Source organism: Podarcis vaucheri (genome assembly GCF_965113315.1).
Source record: "Podarcis vaucheri genome assembly, chromosome: 4".
Lineage (NCBI taxonomy): Eukaryota > Metazoa > Chordata > Lepidosauria > Squamata > Lacertidae > Podarcis > Podarcis vaucheri.
The window spans coordinates 993,017-1,020,335 of record NC_138762.1 but is presented as its reverse complement, the minus strand read 5'-3'; the positions used below and the strand labels follow the sequence as shown (position 1 = coordinate 1,020,335).

At 47.4% G+C, this 27,319-nt stretch overlaps 2 protein-coding genes across 2 annotated transcripts in view; both read right to left on the bottom strand.

Annotated features, from left to right (window-relative positions):
- The window catches only part of LOC309530360 (uncharacterized protein), a 113,284-nt gene extending 87,290 nt beyond the window's left edge, over nt 1-25,994 (bottom strand). The window contains exon 1 of the mRNA XM_082219270.1: nt 25,789-25,994. The gene's annotated coding sequence lies outside the window, so the exon portion shown is untranslated. The remainder of the gene's footprint in view (nt 1-25,788) is intronic.
- The window catches only part of LOC309531588 (uncharacterized protein), a gene marked incomplete at its 3' end in the record, with an annotated part of 400,889 nt that overhangs the window by 62,170 nt on the left and 311,400 nt on the right, over nt 1-27,319 (bottom strand). The window lies entirely within an intron of this gene.

The following is a 27,319-nucleotide window of genomic DNA, read 5'->3' as shown; positions in this document are numbered from 1 at the left end:
CCAAGACCCTGAGATCCTTTTGGCATGTCCGACTAGTCAGTCCGGTGTCCCCAGCGCAGCAGAGTCTCCCTGCTAATTGTCCCAAATTAAATCCAGGTGTCTTGTGTGAGGGAAACTGCGATCCAGGGAGTCTCTGGCAGGAGATAATGAAACAAGGAAAGTTTTATTTACAAAAAAGAGAATGGTGAAACAAAGTGAAGACAGGAGATGTGTTCTTTCAGGTAGAAGTTAACTTACTACTTCAGCTAAATGTCTTAGGATTAAACACGGTTCTGCAGGCACAGCTTCCCTCCAATTCAGTTGTCGCACTTCAGGTAGATGTTCAGGTTTCCAGAATAGGTGGTAAAAGGCTGAACTCTCTTTCTGCGGCTTCTCTCTCATCCCCTCACTTAGTTATGAGACCCAGGGGATCCTCTCAGCCCACAGACTTGGGAATCTCCTTTTCCTACAAGAGCTCTCTCCTCCTGACTGGAAGAAGACCCCAGAAGAAGAAGAGAGTCTTCCCACAGCTTCTCCCTCCAGCTTCACTCCCATCTGAATACTCCCTTCAGACCCTCAACATGGTCTCCCCATCTCAGCTGTGAGGCTCTTTCCTCTGGCTCCATATTCTCCTCAGAGCAGATGATCCACTCAGATCAGAACCACTTCTCCCTCCCTCCAACCCCTCTGACTCTCTCTCTCCCCAAACTGTCTCATGTGGAGACTTGTTCCAAAGTGGCAAAAGGCCAGCAAGAGTCCCATCTGGATGCCTCTAACCACTGAGCCAGTTGGCCATTGAGAGCTGTTAACGGAGAAATCTGAGGGCTCCCTTGGACAAAAACAAAGACACCAACCAGGATAACTTGGAGCAAAACATTGTCCTTTGTTCCAGTCCATGCTGAATCCACTCCCATATGCAAGTTCTTTGTGATCTTGATGGTCTTCTGTCTAGGACCATCAGGGTTGGCATAGCAACTGGGCAGGGCTTCCGTGGATGTGCTGGGATGGTGAAGGGATTATGGCTGCCCTGTATCAAACCTTCCCCATTTTGTAGTCCTTCCTTCATGGAGTAAAATGAAAGTGGAACAGTGCAAATCCAATGTATGGTTGATTTTCTATGAATTTATAACAGAAGCGCAGCGTGTGTAGTGTGTGTGTGAGTGTGAGTGTGTGTGTCAAGTTTGTACAAACTGAATGATTTGGGGGGGGGGGTCCTGTGACAGAGCCACTGCCAGTCCAGGATTCCCCTAGCCAAAGTGGGCCTGCCAAACCAGGCCAGAGATGAGGACACCCCCCCCCAAAAAAAAGTATTATTTTTCATCTATCATAATCTTAGCCAGCCTCTGTCTGCATCAGGATGTCAAGACCTGGCATGTGGCAGCTGCAAAAGAGGCAAACGTCACGCTAGGGGTCCTTAGCAAAGGAATTGAGCAGAAATCTGCCAGGATCATGATGCCGTCATCTATGGATGGCAGCTATGGATCGCTATGGATGGTGGCTAGCAGATTGAGGCTGAATCCCGACAAGACAGAAGTCCTGTTTTTGGGGGACGGGCAGGTGGGGGGACTCCCTGGTCCTGAATGGGTTAACTGCCCCTAAAAGACCAGGTACACAGCCTGGGAGTCAATTTGGACTCAACAGCTGTCCATGGAGGTGAAGGTTAATTCTGTGTCCAGGGCAGCTGTCTACCAGCTCCATCTGGCACACAGGATGAGACCCTCCCTGCCCGCAGACTGTCTCCCCAGAGTGGTGCATGCTCTAGTTATCTCCCGCTTGGACTACTGCAATGCACTCTACATGGGGCTACCTTGGAAGGTGACCCAGAAACTACAACTAATCCAGAATCCAGCAGCTAGACTGGTGACTGGGAGCGGCTGCCAGGACCATATAACGCCAGCCCTGAAAGACCTACATTGGCTCCCAGGACGTTTCCAAGCACAATTCAAAGTGTTGGTGCTGACCTTTAAAGCCCTCAACGGCCCAGTATACCTGAAGGAGCGTCTCCACCCCCATCGTTCAGCCTGGACACTGAGGTCCTGCTCTGAGGGCCTTCTGGCAGTTACCTCAATGAGAGAAGCAAAGTTATAGAGAAGCAGGCAGAGGGTCTTCTTGGTAGAGGCACCCACCCTGTGGAACACCCTCCCACCAGATGTCAAAGAGATAAACAACTATCTGACATTTATAAGACATCTGAAGGCAGGCCTGTTGAGGGAAGTTTTCAATGTTTTATTCTGTTTTTAGTGTTCTGTTTGGGAGCTGCCCAGAGTAGCTGGGGAAACCCAGTCAAGAGCCCCCAAGGCCTTGGGAGCTGACATTCAGAGCTGAGATTCCTGCAACGCAGGGGGTTGGAATAGAGTGTGGTTAACAGACGTCCCCGTTTCCCGAGGACAGTCCCCAGATTCAAGCATCTGTCCCCGGACTAAATCTGTCCCTGGAATGTCCCGGGATTTCATTTAATGTCCCCAGATTTATATTTTAAGTGTTGTAGATTTATTAGTAGGGAATGAATGTTGCGTGATTGGTTCAGCAGCACAAGACACATCATATGGGGACTTCCAGTGAGGCCAAATGGCGGGTGCCTCTGCCGAGGGGGAACTGGGGGAACTGCTGCTCCCCCCATGACCCAAATCAAGCCGGGAGCAAGAGCACCTGGCCACCAGTCCGACTGCCCAGCGGCGCTCCAGTGCCATGAAAACCCCGGAGCCAAGGCAGGGAGAAGGAGGAGAGGAGAAGGAGAAGAGAGAGAAAGAGGAAGGAGAAAAAAGAGGGGAGCCCCAACCTTGCCATGCCACAGCCGCCACCACCAAGGACAGGTAGGAGAGCACATGGGGGGCAAGGACACGTGGCGGAGCCCAATCCAGACCCGAGCCCACCCCACGGCAGCTAGCGTTACAAGACAGCAGGCCAGGACCCAGAGGAAGGCCGTGTGACAGAGGAGATCACAGAAGAGAAGACACTACTTCTGGGGAAAAAATAACTTTTTAAAAATAACTCCCTCCCCCCTTTTCAAAAAAGAAAAAGAAAAAAGAAGTCTCCCTGGATTCTTTGAAAAAAATATCTGGTAACCTTAGCCCACAGAACCCTGGGGCTCCCTTTCAACTCTACTATCCCCACCATCCACCCCGGCTTCTATTGCATTCGCTCAGGGGAGCAGAGGGCCAGAATGGATAGCCCACGACTGTCCTGTTCAAAGTGGGACAGGCTGGATCCCAGCAGCCGATCCCAGCTTCTCTTTGGATCCCAGAATGTCCCGTTGAAGGCGGCCACCTCTGCACGAGTCAGCAGGGTCATGCCCAAGCCGGCTGGAAGAGGGGCAGAGTGGCTCCAGTCTAGGCCTTTGGGGCAACCCTCTGATGAGTCTGTGATTTTGGGGAAATTCTACCCCCCCCCAAGGAGCCCTGACCTTTGTCACATTTGCTCAGTGGAGCAGAAGGCCAGAATGAGGCCTCATCCATGCCAGGCACTTGGCTCCTGCTGCAGTGATCATTAACACCCAGCAGAAGTCAGGAGGCAGCTGGCTCTGAGCCAAGCAGAGAGAGATGATGCAATCCTTTGTGCTTGCCCCCCCCCCCGAACCACCAGTTTGCAAACCTCAGTGGCCCCCCCAGAGGGAGGAGATGGATGTACACAAGCCCTATCAAAGAAGGGCAGAAGGAGATCCCAGGGTATTCCATAGACTGATTTTCATTTTGCATTTCTAAAAAAACAGGGTTATGGTCTGATATTGTTCTTGGCAATACAGTGGTACCTCGGGTTACATACGCTTCAGGTTACAGATTTCGCTACCCCAGAAACAGTGCTTCAGGTTAAGAACTTTGCTTCAGGATGAGAACAGAAATCGTGCTATGGTGGCGCAGCAGCAGCAGGAGGCCCCATTAGCTAAAGCGGTGCTTCAGGTTAAGAACAGTTTCAGGTTAAGAACGGACCTCAGGAATGAATCAAGTACTTAACCTGAGTTACCACTGTATCTGTATTTTTCTTACCTTCCATTCTAATTCTTTAGACACCCATATCGTATGGATTCTTGAACTGCTTTCGTATACATCAGAATGAAATGTGAATTCTCTATCTAACCAATGTTTGGTTCTCCAAATATCTATCAAATTGAAATTGTCAACCAATTCAAAGAAAGCTTTTGGAAGTCTGCCCTCCTTAGTATCCTTTTTCCTAATTGTTCTGTCCATTTCCAATGACATCACTCTGTTCAGATCGCCCATCAAAATCATTTCTAGATCTGCAAATTCCATTAAATCATTCTACAACTTTTTATAAAATTCTGATTTATTTTTCATTTGGAGCATAAATTCCTATCAATAATTTTTTTTAGCCTTTACCATTATGACTCTCCCTTGGTCATTTTTAAATATTTGTATATTATAAATTTTCACCGCATGGGCTTCAAGCAGGGACAGTTGCCAGGGTGTCAATAGTTCCAAGAGCGGCTGGCGTTTTATCCAAACTTTATAAAAGGCATTTCTTAAAATATGGTTGTTGAAATCTGTATGGGCTTTGCTCTTATTGTAACCTAAATAGGTGTGTAATCCAAACCTATTATTGTAGCTTTCCAAATCTAAGATCTCTGTTCTTTCTAGGACCATCCGGTTATCTCTAATATTTTCTCATCATTTAATAATCATCCATTCAACCTCCAACTTCTGTTTTTAATTTTCTTATATTTTAGTTCCATCATTACCAAATTATGGTCTGATATCATTTTCGGGAGGATCTCAACATTTCTTCGAAAAGGTATTAGATTATTTGAAGTCTGGATTGCATCTGATTTTTTAGCATATGAATAGAAGGTATATTGTCTGTCCCTTCTCTGTTTCTCTCTCCAAGCATCTTTTAAATTCAGATCTTCTACCAATTGATTAAATGTTATTGGGAACTTCCCTTTTCTTGATGTTACGTCTCTCTCCGTTCTATTTAGAGCCAGGGATGTTACTCCGTTGAAGTCTCCCATGATGATCATACTGTCATTACTGTATTCTAATATCTTCAAGGTTGTTTTTGAAGAAGTTTGTTTTATTTCCACTTGGTGCATATTGTTGGGATACTGCCAGGGAGACATCATCCATCAAGGCCCCACGTCGATTCCGGACGTCCATTGATCCCCCTAGACACGCAGTATCAGCAATTAGCGACACGGGCTCCAGAAATAGCTTGCCACATTCCAGAGCTAATGCACGCTCTATCAACAGATAATGTACAGCAAAAGATGCACTAAGGAGAGCATTGCTTAAGTTTATTCAGCGTTGGTCAGAACAAAGAAAAAACATGACTGCCTGCTTCAGAGTCCAGGCACAGAGAGAGAAACGAAAGCAAAGACAAAACATAAACTTCCTGTGAACAGGAAATACGCAGACTCTGTGATTCACAAAGCCTCTCCCTTTTAAGGTGGAACGGAAATATCCTAACATCCCCACCAAAATTATTTCTTCTCTGCCTTTTGTCAATTGTATTCCTAATATTCTTCCTTCATCATCTATCATCTTTAAGTAGGATTTTTGCATCTATCTTTCGGTATGTGTGTGTGTGTGTGTGTGTGTGTGTGTGTATATATATATATATATATATGCTTTCGTAGATTTTCACGGGTACAGGAATGCAGGTTTTGGTGTCTTCGGGTGTCTTCCCGTGTAAGAGTCGGGGTGTCTGTGCGACGTTTCGACGAGTGAAGATGACGAGTGAGACCTCGTCGAAACGTCGCACAGACACCCCGACTCTTACACGGGAAGACACCCGAAGACACCAAAACCTGCATATATATATATATATATATATATATTTGCTTTCGTAGATTTTCACGGGTACAGGAATGCAGGTTTTGGTGTCTTCGGGTGTCTTCCCGTGTAAGAGTCGGGGTGTCTGTGCGACGTTTCGACGAGGTCTCACTCGTCATCTTCAGGCTGGTGCTTTCGGCTTCTTGTTACTGGAACAGAGCAGAATCTGGTGTTTGAGTTCCTATAAATACTGTTGAGGGGTGTGGTGTATAGCCTCCAACGTTCTGGGCAGAGAGGAAGTTCCTAGATTAGTGTGCCTCTTCTTCTTTTGTTCCTTAATTACTTGAGGGATATCTTGAGTGATTTCATGAGTGATATTCTGAATACCACTGGGTGGGTCATTAAGTGTAGATTAGTTGCTAAAGCTTTTGTGTCTTGACCTCTTGAGCTTGTGAAGAGTTTTTCTGAGAAGATGGCTGTGCTGCATTTAGTTGTGCTCTGGCTTGGCTTCATGTATAGGGGCGAGCTGTGGTTTTGTGCCTTGTGCCAGCCAGATCTGTGTAGGGATTGCAGGGGGGTGCAGCATCCGGAGGTGCCACTATAGTTTGGCTACTGGATGGAGTCTGTAATATGTCTGTGGAGAGGGTCTGGGTTTGGGTCTGGTGTGGTTGATTGGTGACGGCGTTCTGTGTGCTTCTGGTTCTGGTGTCGGTTTTTGTGGGGAGGGCTAATTTCCAGATGTCTGGCAGGCGGGACGTGTCGTCACGCTTGTTCATGTTGTGAGGGTGTTTCTCTATCTCGATGGCTTCCATGATTATTCTCTTGTGGTGATGTTCCATGTTAAAGAGCAATTTGGAATCTGCAAAATTAATTTCGTGTCCTGTTTCTTTCATGTGTTGGAAAAGAGAGGAAGTTTTTTCTTCTTTTTTGACGGCATTCTTGTGTTCTGCGATACGTGCATTTATTCGTCTGTTTGTTTGTCCAATGTACGTGGCTGGGCAGACTTTGCAGGGTATTTCATAGACCCCTTGGTTTTCCAGCTGGATTTTGTCTTTTGGGTTTCTGAGGATATTGGCTATTTTTTGGTTGGTGCAGAAGGCTGTTTTGATATTGTGTTTATGGAGGATTTTGCTGATTTTGTCTGTAGTGCCCTTGATATAAGGAAGGAGGGCCATGCCATTGTTTTCTTCTGTGTCTTGGTTTTTGGGGGGTGTTTCTTTTTGGATTAGCTTCGTAACCCTGTTTTTCTGGTATCCATTGGCGATTAACACATTTGAGAGATTCTGTAACTCAGTTGTCAAGTGGTCTTTGTCAGCCAGGCGTTTGGTTCTGGAGATGAGAGTCTTGGCTACGGAGTTTATTTGTGCAGGGTGGTGGTGTGATTGTGCATGTAAGTAGCGGTTGGTGTGTGTTTTTTTCTGGTAGATAGTGTGTCCTAGGGAGCCATCAGGTTTTTTGTAGATTAGGACGTCAAGAAAGGGGAGTTGACGTCCTAATCTACAAAAAACCTGATGGCTCCCTAGGACACACTATCTACCAGAAAAAAACACACACCAACCGCTACTTACATGCACAATCACACCACCACCCTGCACAAATAAACTCCGTAGCCAAGACTCTCATCTCCAGAACCAAACGCCTGGCTGACAAAGACCACTTGACAACTGAGTTACAGAATCTCTCAAATGTGTTAATCGCCAATGGATACCAGAAAAACAGGGTTACGAAGCTAATCCAAAAAGAAACACCCCCCAAAAACCAAGACACAGAAGAAAACAATGGCATGGCCCTCCTTCCTTATATCAAGGGCACTACAGACAAAATCAGCAAAATCCTCCATAAACACAATATCAAAACAGCCTTCTGCACCAACCAAAAAATAGCCAATATCCTCAGAAACCCAAAAGACAAAATCCAGCTGGAAAACCAAGGGGTCTATGAAATACCCTGCAAAGTCTGCCCAGCCACGTACATTGGACAAACAAACAGACGAATAAATGCACGTATCGCAGAACACAAGAATGCCGTCAAAAAAGAAGAAAAAACTTCCTCTCTTTTCCAACACATGAAAGAAACAGGACACGAAATTAATTTTGCAGATTCCAAATTGCTCTTTAACATGGAACATCACCACAAGAGAATAATCATGGAAGCCATCGAGATAGAGAAACACCCTCACAACATGAACAAGCGTGACGACACGTCCCGCCTGCCAGACATCTGGAAATTAGCCCTCCCCACAAAAACCGACACCAGAACCAGAAGCACACAGAACGCCGTCACCAATCAACCACACCAGACCCAAACCCAGACCCTCTCCACAGACATATTACAGACTCCATCCAGTAGCCAAACTATAGTGGCACCTCCGGATGCTGCACCCCCCTGCAATCCCTACACAGATCTGGCTGGCACAAGGCACAAAACCACAGCTCGCCCCTATACACGAAGCCAAGCCAGAGCACAACTAAATGCAGCACAGCCATCTTCTCAGAAAAACTCTTCACAAGCTCAAGAGGTCAAGACACAAAAGCTTTAGCAACTAATCTACACTTAATGACCCACCCAGTGGTATTCAGAATATCACTCATGAAATCACTCAAGATATCCCTCAAGTAATTAAGGAACAAAAGAAGAAGAGGCACACTAATCTAGGAACTTCCTCTCTGCCCAGAACGTTGGAGGCTATACACCACACCCCTCAACAGTATTTATAGGAACTCAAACACCAGATTCTGCTCTGTTCCAGTAACAAGAAGCCGAAAGCACCAGCCTGAAGATGACGAGTGAGACCTCGTCGAAACGTCGCACAGACACCCCGACTCTTACACGGGAAGACACCCGAAGACACCAAAACCTGCATATATATATATATATATATATATATATATATATATATATATATATTTGCTTTCGTAGATTTTCACGGGTACAGGAATGCAGGTTTTGGTATCTTCGGGTGTCTTCCCGTGTAAGAGTAGGGGTGTCTGGGCGACGTTTCGACGAGGTCTCACTCGTCATCTTCAGGCTGGTGCTTTTGGCTTCTTGTTACTGGAACAGAGCAGAATCTGGTGTTTGAGTTCCTATAAATACTGTTGAGGGGTGTGGTGTATAGCCTCCAACGTTCTGGGCAGAACGTTTGCCCAGAACGTTGGAGGCTATACACCACACCCCTCAACAGTATTTATAGGAACTCAAACACCAGATTCTGCTCTGTTCCAGTAACAAGAAGCCAAAAGCACCAGCCTGAAGATGACGAGTGAGACCTCGTCGAAACGTCGCCCAGACACCCCTACTCTTACACGGGAAGACACCCGAAGATACCAAAACCTGCATATATATATATATATATATATATATATAAAAATAACTATTCCTCTCTTTTTGGAAACATCTGGAGCTATGTATTCTGTTCCTAATTTCTTATCTATCAAAACTCTGTCATGTTTCTTTGCTATATGTGTTTCCTGGAGACCAATGACGTCCCAATTTTTCTTTCTTAAGATACAAAAGGAAGGGGGTTTATCATGGAAACACTCTCCCAGAATGTAGGTGAAAGGCCGAACTCCACAGATAGCCTCTCAGAAATGGCTGGCCAGTCTTTGAGTATTCAAGAGCGTGGAGGGGGGTTACAGGAAAGAGGACGTGATTAGTCCCTGCATACGAATAGAAGTTTCCTCCCACATTGCATTTGTAGGATGAAACGTGACACTGAGAACTTAGTTGAGTCATCATCGTAATGGCGACCAGCTCGCGGGAGAGGAGCTCCTGGTAATCTGTTCTTTTCTTGCAATAAAACCAATTTTAAATGAACTGCACTCATGTGTGACTCACTACCATCACAACTTACTATCCCTACAGTGGTTTTCTCTAGGTACACACAGGGTTGGTGACTGACCCAGTTCTTGAAGCTATCCTATTAGCCGATCCCGCCCACAGAGGTATTTTCGCTCTGAAAGATCGGGGGGGCGGGTAGTGCTTAAGCGCCCCATATTTAATGTTTAATAACAATTACTGAGTGCTGGGTGGATTCCTACAACAGTATTAAAACTACATGTATTCAATAAACATTGGCCACAAGTTATAAAAGGAATATGGATTGTGTTTCCCCACCTTTTGATTTCTCCAGGCAACCAATATTTAAGATACTTAACTTGTGGTGCCCAGAATTGCACACAGTATTCTAGGTGGGGCCTGACCAAGGCAGAATGGAGTGGTACTATTCCTGCCCTTGATCTGATTCGGCCTTCTACCACATTGCCTTTTCTCCCTGTTTGGTGTCATCTGCAAATGTGATGGGCATCCCCTCAGTTTCTTCATCCAAGTCATTTATAAAGATGCTGAACAACAACGGGCCCAGGACAGAACCCTGCAGCACCCCTCTTGTCACTTGTCCCCAGGATGATGAGGAACCATGAAGGAGTCCTCTTTGGGTTCGGTCAGTCAAATCCGCCTAACAGTTTCCTCGTTCCGCCCACATATTACCAGCTTCCATGTAAATATTTCATGGGGGGACTTTGTCAATAGCCTTACTGAAATCAAGATGCACTATTTCCACAGCTCTCCCCTGATCAATAAAGTTTGTAACTCCATCCAAAAAAAGGGGAGGAGAGATTTCTCTGGATTTACTTGTTTTTGTGAAAGCCATGCTTTCATCCTTTGTGTTTATGTTGTGAAATCTTCAGGTGAAGGGTACATAAATTTTAAAAATGATAATGAATAAGGATATAGAAAAGCTGGAACGTGCAAACGAAGACAATTTATGTATTTATTTAATTTGCATACCACTTGACCCAGTGGTGCTGACTTGAATATAATATTGTTGGTGGGTCAGATAAGGCCTGCCTTGCATAATCAATCACATGATGCATGCATGCCATTAGAATGGCAATGCCTACCAACTGGGAGGGTGGCACCCTCAAATGTTTTATTGGGGGGCAAAAAACCCTCAGCCTCTAAAGTTTGACTCCTGTTGCCACGTGTCAGGACAGTTACAACATAAAACAATGACACAATATAAAAACACAAAATACACATGTGTAACCCTCTTCTCACATTTTTAAAAAGTGCAGATTTCCTTGTCTCCTAAAGCTATATAATGAAGGATGTCTCCCCAATATGAACTCTTTGATGACAAGTGAGAGAGTAGCTCCGAGTAAAGCTCTTTCCACATTCCACACACTGATAGGGTTTCTCCCCTGCATGAATTCTTTGATGGTAAGTGAGATGGGAGCTATAACTGAAGCTCTTTCCACATTCCATGCACTCATAGGGTTTCTCCCCTGGATGAATTCTTTGATGGGAAGTAAGATCATTACTCTGACTGAAGCTCTTTCCACATTCAAAGCACTGATAGGGTTTTTCCCCTGTATGAATTCTTTGATGGGAAGTGAGATGGGCGCTCTGACTGAAGCTCTTTCCACATCCAAAGCACTGATAGGGTTTCTCTCCAGTATGAATTCTCTGATGGGAAGTAAGAGAGGAGCTCTGACTGAAACTCTTTCCACATTCCATGCACTGAAAGGGTTTCTCCCCTGTATGAATTCTTTGATGGGAAGTGAGATTAGAGCTCTGACTGAAGCTCTTTCCACATTCCGCACACTGATAGGGTTTCTCCCCTGTATGAATTCTTTGATGGGAAGTAAGATCATTTCTCTGACTGAAGCTCTTTCCACATTCAAAGCACTGATAGGGTTTTTCCCCTGTATGAATTCTTTGATGGGAAGTGAGATGGGCGCTCTGACTGAAGCTCTTTCCACATTCAAAGCACTGATATGGTTTCTCGCCTGTATGAATTCTTTGATGGGAAGTGAGTTTGGAGCTCTCCCTGAAGCTCTTTCCACATTCCACACACTGATAGGGTTTCTCTCCTGTATGAATTCTCTGGTGCTTAGTGAGATCAGAGCTCTGACTGAAGGTCTTTCCACATTCCATGCACTGATAGGGTTTCTCCCCTGTATGAATTCTTTGATGGGAAGTGAGATAGTCGTTCCGACTGAAGGTCTTTCCACATTCTATGCACTCATAGGTTTTCTCCCCTGTATGAATTTTTTGATGGGAAGTCAGACTTTGGCTGTAACTGAAGCTCTTTCCAAATTCCACGCACTGATAGGGTTTCTCCCCTGTATGAAACCTTTGATGAGAAGTGAGATGGGAGCTCTTCATGAAGCTCTTTCTACATTCCATACACTGAAAGGGTTTCTCCCCTGTATGAATTCTTTGATGGGAAGTGAGAGAGGCCTTCAAACTGAAGCTCTTTCCACATTCCAAGCACTGATAGGGTTTCTCCCCTATATGAATTCTCTGATGCTTAGTGACAGCAGAGCTGTGACTGAAGCTCTTTCCACATTCCACACACTGATAGGGTTTCTCTCCTGTATGAATTCTTTGATGGGAAGTGAGAGAGTCGTTCCGACTGAAGGTCTTTCCACATTCCATACACTGATAGGGTTTCTCCCCTTTATGAATTCTTTGATGTTTAGTGAGATCGGAGCTCATACTGAAGCTCTTTCCACATTCCATGCACTGATAGTGTTTCTTTCCATTGAGATTTCTTTGTTGGGAACTGGAATGGGAGCTCTCTCCACACTCCAAATTCTTACGTGGCTTCTCCTCTCTGGGGATTTTGTCGTGTTCATCCTTGTTCTCGATCTGCAATTCATCACAATCTGCAATGGAGGCAAAAAGAGATTTGAGCCTCAGGAACAAATGAAGGAGAACTGAAGGGAGTTGCCTGTGTGTTCATTGCCTTTGTTGTCTGTCATTAACCAATGTATTTATTATTAGATTCTAATGGTTGTTGCATGTTGCTTTGTTTGATATACAGTAGTGGTAAAATTGTAGAATCCTTTTGGAGGAAAGTGTATTTCAGAGGTTTGATGGCTCATAACACCACTTCTTTGGGAGGGAGGCTCATTGAATTTCATTGTACACAGGTTGTACAATGACAATAAAGGTATTATTAATAATATTGTGAAATTATTTTTCAATGGAAAGATAATTTAATCCAGAATGTAATGCAACAAAGTTTGTTCAGTTATCGGTATTTGTCAGGCTGGAGCCAACAAGCGAGCAACAGCAGCTGCCAGAATTGAATGGCTGCCCAGGGGACGAAGGGAGGATTGTTATGGGAAGAACAGAGGAAAGTACAGGGGGGAGGTCACAGCCCAGAGAAATACAGGAGTTATCAGACAATAGCTTGTCTGGGCCAGTTTCCAAGCCTCTCAGAGTGCAGTAACGCAGAAGAGAAGGGGTACAAGAAAAGGGGAAATTGACGTCATAGAAGCAACAGAAGAGATTCGTCTTCACATGTTGTTTCTGGAGGAAGAGGAACAACGCTGAGGATTTAGTTGAGTCATCATAAGGGTAGCCACAAGTCATGGGGGCAGAGAGGTCTGGAGAAGAGGCAAGTTCTTTCAGGAATAAAACCAACTTTTACTTCACTGTACGTGTTCCAGTCTTGCTGCCACTACAGCATGACTCAACTCAACTGCTGCTGAGAACGAAAGCCCATCAGATAATTAAGCAAGGATGGCTGAAAAGCGACAGCAGCAGCAGCCCGTGGATATGCAAGCCGGGCAAGGAGCGGCAGCTGCGGAGGCTCCAACAGCAGTGGATCCTACACAATTTCTCTGGGCAGAGAATCAAGAATTAAAGATACTATTAGCACGACTGGAAGGAGTGACGGGAGAACAGGCAAGAGAGCTCTCTGATTTCTCCAGTAGGCAAACTGCAAAAAACCTAGTCCCCCCTCCCCCACATTTCAATGGGAATAGTGCAGAGTATGACTCCTTCCGAGCCTCCTGCTTATATTGCCTACGTCCTAAAGGGGAAGAATACACAATCGCTTTGAGGTCCTCTCCCCTAGCATGGAAGACAAAGAACAGACTCCATTTGAGGATCTCTCCCTCATTACAGTCGATCAGGTATATGAAGACGAGCAGCAAAGTCAGTCCTCAGGGAATGTGCAGGCAACCTTGGAACCGACAGCTCACGGAAGAACCCCGACCAAACCTAAGAGGAGGCGTGTAGTGGTGATAGGGGATTCCCTACTGAGGGGAACAGAAGCAGTGATCTGTGGGCCTGACAAGATGTCTCGGGAAGTGTGCTGTCTCTCCGGGGCTAAGATCCAAGATGTAACTGAACGACTGCAAGGAATCATAAAACCCACTGACAAATACCCCTTCCTCTTGGTTCATGTGGGAACCAATGACACTGCAAGCAATAGCCTCCAGAAGATCAAAAGAGACTACGAGGCTCTGGGCAGGAAATTGAAGCAACTAAATGCACAAATTGTCATCTCGTCTGTCCTCCCAGTTGAACGACGTGGCCCAGGGAGAGAGGGGAAAATAGTGGAAGTGAACAGCTGGCTTCGTAGATGGTGTAAACAGGAACGGTTTGGATTCTTAGATCACGGACTGCAGTTTCTTGAAGATGGACTTCTGGCAAGCGATGGGCTGCACCTCACAACGGTTGGGAGAAATGTTTTTGCCAAAAATCTCAGAAACCTCATCAGGAGGGCTTTAAACTGACTAATGTGGGGGAGGGAGACAGTGCTCCTGAAGGTAGGAGCCTATCAATTAATGAAGATGATCATCCAAATGTCATAGACCAAATGGAGCAAACAGCACGCAGACCTAGTGGAGGGAGGAAAAAACCCTTAAATAAGAGACACGGGGGAATGATTAATGGACTTCAATGTCTGTACACTAATGCGCAAAGCATGGGAAATAAACAAGATGAGCTTGAGCTCTTGGTACAGCAAACTAAATATGACATAATAGGCATCACTGAAACCTGGTGGGATAAGTCCCACGATTGGAATGTAATAATGGGGGGATACAATCTATTTCAGAGAAACAGACCAGACAAGAAAGGAGGAGGAGTGGCGTTATATGTCAGGGATGTGTATACCTGTGAAGAGATCCAAGATTTAGAACCTCAAAGCCAAAGTGAGAGCATTTGGGTCAAAATTAAGGGAGAGAAGAATAACAGGGACCTCATTGTGGGAGTTTACTATAGATCCCCAAGCCAAACGGAGGACATAGATGATGCCTTCCTGGAACAGATGGCCAAGCATGCAAAAGGAAGGGAGATAGTAGTAATGGGGGACTTCAATTACCCGGATATTTGTTGGATGTCAAACTCAGCCAAGAGCATAAGGTCAAACAGATTCCTCACTGGCCTTGCAGACAACTTCATTGTCCAGAAAGTGGGAGAAGCAACAAGAGGAACAACCATTTTAGATCTGGTCCTAACCAATGTTGATGACCTAGTTAGTGGGGTAGAAGTGGAAGGATCATTAGGCGCGAGTGATCATGCTCTTCTGAAGTTTACTATACAGCGGAAAGGAGCAGCCAAGCATACTAGGACTCAATTTCTTGACTTTAAGAAAGCCGACTTCATAAAACTTAGGGAAGTGCTGGGTGAGATCCCATGGACAGTAATACGAAATGGAAAGGGAGTTCATGATGGCTGGGAGATTGTTAAGAGTAGTAAAAGCACAACGTCAGGCAATACCAATGAGACGGAAGCATGGAAGGTGCCTAAAGAAGCCAGGGTGGCTATCTAAAGAACTTTTAACTGAGTTAAGATTGAAAAAGGATGTGTACAAAAAATGGAAAAGGGGGGAAACCACCAAAGAGGAATTCAAACAAATAGCCAGCACGTGTAGACACAAAGTCAGAAAAGCTAAAGCACAGAATGAACTCAGGCTTGCTAGAGAGGTTAAAAGCAACAAAAAAGGCTTTTATGGGTATGTTAGTAGCAAAAAGGAAGAACAAAGAAACAGTGGGGTCACTCAGAGGAGAAGATGGTGAAATGCAAACAGGGGACACAGAAAGGGCTGAACTCCTCAATGCCTTCTTTGCCTCAGTCTTCTCCGATAAAGAAAACAATGCCCGACCTGAAGAATTTGGAGCAAATGATTCAGCAAAGGAAACACAGCCCAGAATAACTAAGGAGATAGTACAAGAATACTTGACTAGTCTAGATGTATTCAAGTCTCCAGGGCCAGATGAACTGCATCCAAGTGTATTAAAAGAACTGGCAGATGTGATCTCAGAACCACTGGCAGTCATCTTTGAGAATTCCTGGAGAACAGGAGAAGTCCCGGCAGACTGGAGGAGGGCAAATGTTGTCCCTATTTTCAAAAAGGGGAAAAGAGAGGACCCAAATAATTACCGCCCAGTCAGTCTGACATCAATACCAGGGAAGATTCTGGAGTAGATCATTAAGCAAACAGTCTGTGAGCACCTAGAAAGGAATGCTGTGATCACCAATAGTCAGCATGGATTTCTGAAAAATATGTTATGTCAGACTAACCTGATCTTGTTTTTTGACAGAATTACAAGTCTGGTAGATGAAGGGAACGCAGTGGATGTAGCCTACCTTGATTTCAGCAAGGCATTTGACAATGTGCCCCATGATATTCTTGTAAAGAAGCTGGTAAAATGCGGTCTTGACTATGCTACCACTCAGTGGATTTGTAACTGGCTGACTGACCGAACCCAAAGGGCGCTCATCAATGGTTCCTCTTCATCCTGGAGAAGAGTGACTAGTGGGGTGCCACAGGGTTCTGTCTTGGGCCCGGTCTTATTCAACATCTTTATCAACGACTTGGATGATGGACTCAAGGGCATCCTGATCAAATTTGCAGATGACACCAAAGTGGGAGGGGTGGCTAACACCCCAGAGGACAGGATCACACTTCAAAATGACCTTGACAGATTAGAGAACTGCGCCAAAACAAACAAGATGAATTTTAACAGGGAGAAATGTAAAGTATTGCACTTGGGCAAAAAAAATGAGAGGCACAAATACAAGATGGGGGACACCTGGCTTGAGAGCAGTACATGTGAAAAGGATCTAGGAGTCTTGGTTGACCACAAACTTGACATGAGCCAACAGTGTGACACGGCAGCTAAAAAAGCCAATGCAATTCTGGGCTGCATCAATAGGAGTATAGCATCTAGATCAAGGGAAGTAATAGTGCCACTGTATTCTGCTCTGGTCAGACCTCACCTGGAGTACTGTGTCCAGTTCTGGGCACCACAGTTCAAGAAGGACACTGACAAACTGGAACGTGTCCAGAGGAGGGCAACCAAAATGGTCAAAGGCCTGGAAACGATGCCTTATGAGGAACGGCTAAGGGAGGTGGGCATGTTTAGCCTGGAGAAGAGGAGGTTAAGGGGTGATATGATAGCCATGTTCAAATATATAAAAGGATGTCACATAGAGGAGGGAGAAAGGTTGTTTTCTGCTGCTCCAGAGAAGCGGACACGGAGCAGTGGATCCAAACTACAAGAAAGAAGATTCCACCTAAACATTAGGAAGAACTTCCTGACAGTAAGAGCTGTTCGACAGTGGAATTTGCTGCCAAGGAGTGTGGTGGAGTCTCCTACTTTGGAGGTCTTTAAGCAGAGGCTTGACAACCATATGTCAGGAGTGCTCTGATGGTGTTTCCTGCTTGGCAGGGGGTTGGACTCGATGGCCCTTGTGGTCTCTTCCAACTATATGATTAAACAGAGTTGATGAAGCAAGAATAGCCACGTCTGTGGGGCTTCTGGGGGCGGCGGCTAGACAATGGATTCCCCCTTACCTGATGTCAATGACCACGTGCTCACTAATTTACCTGCCTTTTTGAAGCTCTTGGAGAACATACTCAGGAATGCTGCACAATAGGCGTAGTTGGAACAGGAGTTCCTGAACCTCAGGCAAGGAAGGAGAACAGTAGCAAAGTATTGGTCCAGTTTTATGATGCATGCCTGTCAACTGGAGTGGGAAGGGAAGGCCTTGATTGCCCTGTTCAAAGCAGGACTCTGCGAGGAGATTCACAATGAACTTGTGGAAATGCAAGGTTGAACACCTTGGAAGAGGTGGGGCAAGCCGCTCTGCAGTTAGGCCTGAGATTCCAGATGGGTTTGCTCAGAAAAAGAAAAAGAAAGAGGTGATACAAAACGGGGGAGTGATGCAAAGGATTTCACAGAGAGAGGAGGGTTGCTGTACAGAGGGGGAACCCTCTACGTCCCAGAAGGGGAACTCTGAGCCAAGGTACTCAGATGAGGAGATTTCACCCCTCCCATACCCAAGAATCTCCTTATCATCTCCTGATGGTCTCTGCTGACTCTCCAGAGAAGAGGAGGTGTGTCCTGCCTATCTACTTATTCTGCCCAGCAACATCTCTGTGTGTGAGAGAGAGTCAGTCAGTCAGTGTATCGGAGAGAGTGAGAGTGTTGGAGATCCTAGAGATAAGATTGCTGCTAAGAGCAGCTGCAGACTCTCAGTGTAGCATTGATTTATGCTTAGAATATTCAGCTCTGTATATAGCTTTGTATCATAGTTGTAGTTACAGAATAAAAGGAAGATATTTTACAGAGCTGCTCTCCGAGTGGTTTATACTCTGCAAGACTCTGCAAAACTCTGCTGCGCAACGACTGTATTATTGAGACAGTGAATCCGGTGCTCTCAGCTCTGAGCTGTGAGTCCACAGCACTGTGACCTGTTCCTGTGAGAAAGGAGGTCTCTGGCGGTGCTTCCCAGCTCGCCCAGTCCAGTTGGGGTTGAGGTGCAAGAGTCCAGTTGGTGCACTGGCTCTAGGGCGATGCTGACATCGGTTATGGGCCCAGTCGTTGTTCCAGTCGTCTGACCTGGCGTTGTTCCAGTCATCCCAAGCGTCCCAGTCGTCCCAGTCGCCAGAGGTTTCTGTTGCTGTTTGCCGGACGGTGGAACGGACGCTGCATGCTGGACTGATTTGCGGTGCCCAGAAGCAGAGCTGTTTTGGAGCAGAGTATTCAAGCTGCCGCTGTTGCTGTTGCTGCTGCTTGATTTATGGAGGTATGTTGCTGACTGCCAAAGGAAGAAGATAGCATCCCTGTTTGCCTGTTAATTGCGCTCTGAGTGGGAGAGAGAGTGGCTGAAGGAGTCAAGGCTTTATCTGTGTTGCACGAGGGAAGTGTCTTGCTCTAAGTAATAGCAGAAATGGCCTGTGCACATTCTGGCCAGATGGCTCTGTCCTTTCCTCTCCTCACGCCTGAAACCTATGGAGTTTGGCAAGTAAAGATGAAAGCGCTTTTACAGAGGGAAAAGCTATTTCACACAGTAGAAGATGACCCTCCCGATGAGGATGCTGATGATTGGGCTGAGTGGCATGCTGCAGTTATGAAAGCCGAGGGACAATTATTTTGAGTGTTTCAGACCACTTGCTGGTGAACCTAGAGGGTCAAGAGACTGCACAAGCTGTTTGGCATAAGTTGAGAGATATGCATCTGAGGCAGAATGCTGGTTCCAGTGTGATTTTCTTTAAGAAGCTGTGCAGGCTGCAGTTGGAGAAAGGTGGTGATTTGCCTAGCCATCTATCTCAATTAAAGCGTCTCAGACAGGACCTTGTTCAGCGAGACCTGGCTATTTCAGAGGCTGTGTTTGCAATGCTAATGATAATAGTTAAGAACCGTTTATAAGATTGTTTTGTTAATACGCAATAAAAAGTTATAAAAGAACAAGAAGTGTTTGTGTGGTGATCTGAAGAGGACAACGACCAGGCCTGACAAATACAGCATTAAATATTAAAAACTTCCCTGAACAGGGCTGCCTTCAGATGTCTTTTAAAGAAAAGATAGCTGATTATTTCCTTCACATCTGGTGGGAGGGCGTTCCACAGGGCAGGTGCCACTACCGAGAAGGCCCTCTGCCTGGTTCCATGTAACCTCACTTCTCGCAATGAGGGAACCGCCAGAAGGCCCTCGGCGCTGGACCTGTGTCCAGGCAGAACGATGGGGGTGGAGATGCTACTTCAGATATACTGGGCCCTTTAGTGCTTTCAAGGTCAGCACCAACACTTTGAATTGTGCTCGGAAATCCACTGGGAGTCAATGCAGATCTCTCAGGACCGGTGTTATGTGGTCCTGGCAGCCGCTCCTAGTCACTGCTGCCAAGGAGTGTGGTGGAGTCTCCTACTTTGGAGGTCTTTAAGCAGAGGCTTGACAACCATATGTCAGGAGTGCTCTGATGGTGTTTCCTGCTTGGCAGGGGGTTGGACTCGATGGCCCTTGTGGTCTCTTCCAACTCTATGATTCTATGATTCACCAGTCTGGCTGCTGCATTCTGGATTAATTGCAGTTTTCGAGTCACCTTGAAAGGTAGCCCCACGTAGAGCACATTGCAGTAGTTCAAGCGGAAGATAACAAGAGCATGCACCACTCTGGCGAGACAGTCTGCGGGCAGGTAGGGTCTCAGCCTGCGTACCAGATGGAGCTGGTAGACAGCTGCCCTGGACACAGAGTTAACCTGCACCTCCATAGTCTGTAAACCCTGCGCATGCCCAGCCAATGGGGAAACAGGAGAAAGAACTTGCACTGCATGTAGCTTGTGTTTTGCTAAATTTGTGTGTGCCTACTTTTGGACACCCGTGCTGCTCTTTGCTGCTTCACCAATTTTGTTCAGATTTTATTTTGAGGGTCTCAAACCCACCTGTCCAGACTGAGAAATCAGTGGTCAGCATATTCTGCCGTGGGCAGTGAGGACATCCAGTCCTCATCATAATCGTGTTTTTAATGGGACTTGCACTCAGAGACAATTGCCTTCCACGATGCCTCATTAGCGGGTCCCCCGATATTATTAGGGATGAGCTGGTTAGCGCAACATGATCTGGTGGTGGCGTGGCATCAGAGGACCGTCAGCTTTGGGTCTGACTACTGCCTGCAGCACTGCCTAGGAGGGGAAACGCCAAGGATGAGCGTAGCCTGAGTGGCAAGCACTGCAGTGGAGAGTAAAGGGAAGGTGCCACCACAATATGCTGATCTGAAGGAGGTTTTTAGTGAAAAGGAGGCAGATAGACTGCCACCCCACAGGCCGTTTGATTGCCAGATCAATTTGCTCCCTGGGGCGCAGCTGCCGGTGGGTAAGCTGTATGCCATGTCAGATAGAGAGATGAAGGAGTTACGGGACTTTATCAATAAGAACCTAAAGAGAGGGTTTATAAGAGAGTCAAAAGCAGTGGGGGGCAGTCCAGTATTTTTTGTGGACAAAAAGGACACTGATAAACCGAGACTGGTCGTGGACTTCAGGGGGGTAAATTTGGTGTCAGAACCTGTGACTTTCCCGATTCCCAGAATCGATGACATTCTGACAAGAGTGAGGAAGGGAAAGATTTTTACCAAGCTAGATCTGAGGGGGGCTTACAACTTAATCCGGATGAGAGAGGGGGATGAATGGAAGACCACCATGTTCACACCCCTGGGGGCCTTTGAATATCTCGTTATGCCTTTCGGATTACAGTCAGGCTCCGCCTGTTTTCAAGCGTTCATGCACCACGTGTTGGGGTCTCTGCTTTACAAGAACTGTGTAGCATTCCTGGACAACGTCTTGATTTATTCAGAAAATGAGGAGCAACATGTGAGAGATGTCAGGGAAGTGCTACAACGTTTGCAGAAACACCAGTTGTGGGTCAAGCTAGAGAAATGTCAGTTTCATGCCCGAGAGGTGGAGTTCCTGGGGTACACGCTTTCTGACAAAGGCTTAGCGATGGACCCAAGCAAGGTGCAAGCAGTATTGGAGTGGAAGACCCCAAAGACACGAAAGGATGTGCAGAGGTTCCTAGGTTTTGGCAATTTCTACCGGAAGTTCATCAAGAACTTCGCACACTTGACGGCCCCAATCACGGACTGTCTCAGTAGTAAAAGGAAGTTTGTGTTGACAGAGGAAGCCCAGCAATCCTTTGAAAGATTGAAGAAGGCATTCGCGTCGGAGGAACAATTACTACATGTGGATTTGGAGAAACCAATGAGGGTGGAAACGGACGCATCAGACAGAGCCATTGGGGCGGTTCTGTAGCAGCCCGGATGGAACCAGCAAGAATGGAAACCGTGCGCCTTCTTCTTGAGGAAGCTGAGCAAGTCGGAACAAAACTACACCGTGTATGACCGAGAACTGCTAGCAATTTACGCCGCCTTTCGTCGGTGGCGCCATTTGCTGATAGGGGTGCAGCATAAGATCCAGGTCTGCACAGATCACAAGAACTTGGAATATTGGCGGACAGCACGGGTGCTCAACCAGAGACAGATTCGCTGGGCGCAGGAGTTTTCCAAGTTTTCTTTCAAAATCCAGTATGTGCCCGGCGAACAAAACGTGAGAGCAGACGCTCTTTCGTGGAAACCAGAGTACTTCGAAGGAGAAGGGCTGCCGGAGACCTGCCACGTCATACCTGAGGTCCGATGGGTGTGTGTGGGTACTCTAGTGGGCACGAGAGAACTGGCAGGACTCACTAGGGACGATGAATTCGCCCGGACCAAAATCAGGGAACTCCAAGAGGGGAGGGGAGCACCAGAGGGGTTTGAAGAGAAGGAAGGGGTGTTGTACTACAGGGGGGTGATGTACGTACCGGGGGAGGCTCTAAGAAGAAGGGTACTCAAACAACTACATGACACCCCAGCAGCGGGACATTTTGGGCAACACAAAACCATGATGCTGGTGACCCGACAATTTTGGTGGCCACGGGTGAGGGAAGATGTATGTGAATATGTAAGAGGGTGTGACCGCTGCCAGAGGGCCAAAGGGGAACGCACGATGCCAGCAGGTTTGCTGGAACCCTTACCCACGCCAAACAAACCCTGGGAGGTGGTGTCAATTGATTTCATGACGGATTTGCCCAAATCGAGGGGAAAAACAGCAGTGATGGTAGTAGTAGACTTGCTAACCAAAATGTGCCACTTTATCGCCTGCTCACATGCAGTGACGGCGGAAGAAACGGCACGGTTGTTTGTAGAACACATTTTTAGGCTGCATGGCGCCCCCTTGAGGGTTTTATCTGACCGCGGAAAACAATTTACTTCCCGGTTCTGGAGGAAGCTCATGAGCCTACTGCAAGTCGAGGTCAGCTTCTCGACAGCGAGACACCCGGAAACCAATGGGCAGGCGGAAAGGGCCAACAGTGTACTCCAGCAATACTTACGCTGCTACGTTAGCGAAAGGCAGAATGATTGGATAGAGAAACTAGCGCTAGCAGAATTTGCGTACAATAATGCTGAACATGTGTCCACCGGTATGAGCCCCTTCTTGGCCCATTATGGGTGTCATCCCAGGGCATTCCTGGGCAATGAGGAACAGATCTGGAGTGTGCCTGCGGCTGAACAGTTTGTGGAAGAAATGGAAGCGTTACATCAACAGCTCAAGATGAACCTAGAAAGGGCCAAAGCCAGTTACAAGAAGCAAGCAGATAAACACAGGAGGGAAGGGGAAACCATAAGGGTGGGGGATCGCGTGTGGCTGTCCACTCAAGGGTTACCCTTTAAGGGAGGGTGCAAGAAGTTGCAGCCCAGAAGACTGGGCCCGTTTGAAGTTATACAACAGATAAACCCAGTGGCGTTCAAGCTCAGGTTGCCCAACAACATGAAAATACATCCCGTGTTCCACAGGTCCTTACTTTCACCACACAGAGAGGGGCGGGAATTCGAGGGGCGGGAGGTAGAAGTCTTGCCACAATCACAGGTAGAAGAGAGGGAACACCAGAGCTCGGCCACAGAGATAGTGGATTCAAGGTGGCGAGGTCGGCAAGTGTAGTACTTGGTGGCGTGGGAAGGAGAGCCCTGGTCGGAAAACACGTGGGTGCCGGCAGAGGCAGTTGGCGACGAGCATATGGTGGAAGTGTTCCACCGACGGTTCCCAGATAAACCCAAGCCCTTAGGGCGATTCTGGGAAGAACAGTTTGGCACCACAGAGGAGGAAGAGAGTTTCGAAGGGTTTTCAGAATCTGAAGAAGAATCGGATTGGGAGAGTCATTCCTTGGGTGGGAACCTTAGCAGGTGGGAAGAGGTGTTCACACCCACAGATGAGGAGGAGAGCTCTTTCAGGGGTTTTCTTGGCTCGCCGACCAGAGAAGAGGCCGCAACAGAGCACCCGGGTCGGAGGGGGAGTGAAGGGGGCCCTGGGAGGGAGGTGGATGTCAGGGAACTGCCACCAGAGGCACGGGAGAAGGAGAGGGTCTCTGATTCTGCAGGGGAAGGTCCAAGCGCTAGAGGGAGACTTAGCCGGGAAGAAGAGGAAGAGAATGAGTGTAACACCAGGGATCCAGAAGAGCAACGGGACAGGGAGGTGCAGGGGCTCCAGGACTCTTCGTTGCCCACGCCCACCCTGCGCAGGAGACTCCCGCGCAGTGAGAGGCGGAAACGATGGGGCGTCAAACAACTCTTATGTTGGCAACGCTTTCAAGAAACGCCCACAGACAGATTCTACAAGTGACTAAGGGCAGCCACGCTAATATGGGCTGCGTAGTCCGGAGGGTTTAACCAGGCAATCCGATGCTCAAACGGAGCAGGATTACGCACGAGTAACTCCCAACCACTACATCGTAGAAAAGCCCGCAGGAGCCGCACAGCCTTTAAAGAGCGTGCTGCTTCCGTGTGCTTTTGCGGGAGGTGGGGGAATTCCCCCATCTCCCGCAAAAGCCCACAGGAGCCACACACCCAGGTCCAGGATCAGCGCGAAGGCGTCGCACGAGCCTGTGGGGCTGGCGATGGGGGCAAGCGCTGCTTTCCCCCACCGCCAGCCTCAAAGACCAGACTCTCCTGGCTTCAGCGAAAGCAACGTGAAGCCTCCGGAGTGCAGGCTTCGGAGGCTTTGTGTTGCTATCGCTGAAGCCAGGGAGCCTGCATTCGCTCCATAGGATGCACACACATTTCCCCTTCATCTTTGGAGGGTAAAAAGTGCGTCCTATAGAGCGAAAAATACGGTAACAGAGGGCATGAGGTAAAATTTTGTGTGTCTTGCTCATTCGTAGTGCCTGGATGACTGGGAAAGCATATTTGGGTCGAGCTAGAAATGGTCCATGAGGCCAGATCTATGAGCTGACCATCATCTTTTAGAAGACATCTGAAGGCAGCCCTGTTTAGGGAAACTTTTAATGTTTAATAGACTATTGTATTTTAATATTCTGTTGGAAGATGCCCAGAGTGGCTGTGGAAACTCAGTCAGATGGGCGCGGTATAAATAATAATAATAAATAATAATAATAATAATAATCTCCTGCCCCAGAGTGATGGATCTGTGCCAATTCCCAACTGGAGGCCAAAAGCAGACTCCATCAATTATGGCTCCCAAGAGGGGACCATCTTGCCAGGGACTCCTCCGAGAACAGAGCCCAGTTTACTTAATCCTGTCGGGCACAACAGCATCCTTCAGACCCTCCTGGGCCCTTGGGTGCTTCTCAGCGCATCAAGGTAGGTAAAACTGTGGCCTCTATTCCTAAATGAAATGAAAAACCTGACAGAAGCTACTTATCTTTCCTAACAACTCTGAAGCTGACATTTAAGATGCCTGGGGAGTTCAGACCAGCCGAATCGTGGTATAAAAAGGCAGAACTGGAGGAAGATGGTTCACAGAAAAAACTGTAATTTACTCTTTCTTGTGGGTGTGTTAGGTTCCCAGGTGTTGTGGGGGGCGCTGTTGAGCTCTGTGAAAATATATGAGGTTTGTCACATAGAGGTATTTCTTGAATTTCCAGGCAGATAGGACGATCCCACAGGGAGCCTTACCAAGAGAGGCCATGATCCCCCAATTCTCCTCCATGACGTCCTTATGCAGAGCTCTCTGGTTAGGATCCAGCAACGCCCACTCCTCATCCGTGAAACAAACAGCAACATCTTCAAAGCACACTGAACCCTAAAAGAAAAAGGGAAATGTCCTCCTCTGAGACAGGATCAATATGATCTGCTACACAATGCTCTGTTCTTTCCTTCCTGTTAATTGCTGTGTTGTTTCAATAGGATTGCTTTGCTGCACATTTCTATTATGGATGCCTATTTTGACATTTTAATTGAATTATTTTATTCAGCTTTTAATTATGGGTATTCATCTTTGTGCAAATAGGTGGTTCTCTTCCTTGTGGATTTCAAGTCATCCTGCCTACGCAGGGATTCCAGTTTCCCAGATGGAAGGATCCCCTTTCTCCTCTCATGTCCTATTCCTTCCCAGTGCCCCACAGCCAGATTCCAGGGGTTCAAGGGGGCATGGAGAGGGGGAGGAGTGGGGGCAGGCTATATTTCGCAGCAGATGGGGCTGGCTAGGTGAATCCTGGCCTCTATTTGTTCTCATCCACCCACCGCTTAGAAGCCTATTTTAGCACTCAGTGATCAATATAGAAATACAAGAAGCCTAGTTTGGATGACCAACTGTCTTGGGTGATCTAGCTGAGACTCCTGCAATGCAGGGGGTGGGACTTGATGACCCTTGGGGTCCCTTTCAACTCTAGGATTCCATGAAAACATCAACTACAGATGAATCCTACAGGCGACATTCAGAAGGCCGGTGTCAGAGTTCTATGGGCAGGAAATCCCACAGTTCACAGCTGGAGTTTACTCTTTATCAGCAAGAACACAATATTCACAGACTTGGCTGAGTTTTGGGCTTCATGAAAACAGCAGCTCATTCCTGGAGGGTCTGTCAGTTTGCATTTCTTAGTGCAGAAAGTATGGATCTGATATTGATATTTCCTATTCAAATTACAGTGGTACCTTGGGTTACATACTGTCAGGGGTTCAGAAGCAGAGACGCAGAGAAGGGTGGAAACAGAGAGCGAGGGGGAGGAAGCCGAAGGGAGAATGAGTGATGATGACGACCCGAGATCTCCAAGCCTAAGCAGTGAGTCAGAGGACTCCCAAAAGGGAGCCCCAGTGAGCAGAGCAAGGGGGGGATCCGGGGGGACACCCCAGGAGGAAGGGAACAGAGGAGATTCAGAGAGCAGCAGCTGGAAGTCGGGACCCACGCTCATAACTGAGGGCGGCAGCAGCTGGAAGTCGGGACCCACGCTCAAGACTGAGAGCAGCAGGGAGGAAGGTAGCCAGGCATCGGGTTCCGGAGGCTGTCAGCAGGAGGGAGGGCACGAGTCAGGGGTGGTCACGCCCTCCTCAGAGAGCGAGGCAACGGTTAAGAGGAAAGTAGAGAGTTGGGCGCGCGCGCCAAGTTCAAATGCAGCGGAAGCTGGAGCAGTAAGCAGCCCGGAGAGTGAGCCAGGTCCTAAAGCCCGCCGCAAGGAGGCAGAAGGATCAGGGGGGTCAGCGTCAGAGGAGAGTAGAAGGGAGGAGGCCCAGGGGGGCAGAAGGACCCAGAGACGTAGGGAGAGGCGAAGGAGGTGGAGCAAGGCTAGGGTATTAAGCTGGTGTGCAAGAGGCGGGGACTCAGACGGGTCTTCGCCGACCTAGAGCAGAAGGTGTAGAGCTGCACGCTGCAGTTCGGAAATGAAACCTGTAACTCAATAAAGACTCTTTTAAAGTGGACGCTGTGTGGCGTGGTCCTATGTGAGCTGGGACCTGGTAGCAGCTCTGACAGTAAGACCCGTCTCTTCAAAGCTTCAGAAACCTGAAACCTCGCAGCGGGAGCAGAAGCCGCTAGGGGAGGAAGAGGGGTGTCTGTAAGCGAGCTCACAAAGGTTAGCAAGATGACGGAAGAACAGAGGATCTCCGCGCTGCAAGAGGCAGTGACCCAGTTGTCCTCAGAGGTATTGGCTTCCAAGAAACGGGAGGAGGAGACTACAGCCGCCTACAGAGACCTACACGCCAGGTTTGAAATGCTTGTTAAGCAAGGGCAACCGGGACCCAGACCGGAGGGCGTGGGATTGGCACGGAGAGCAG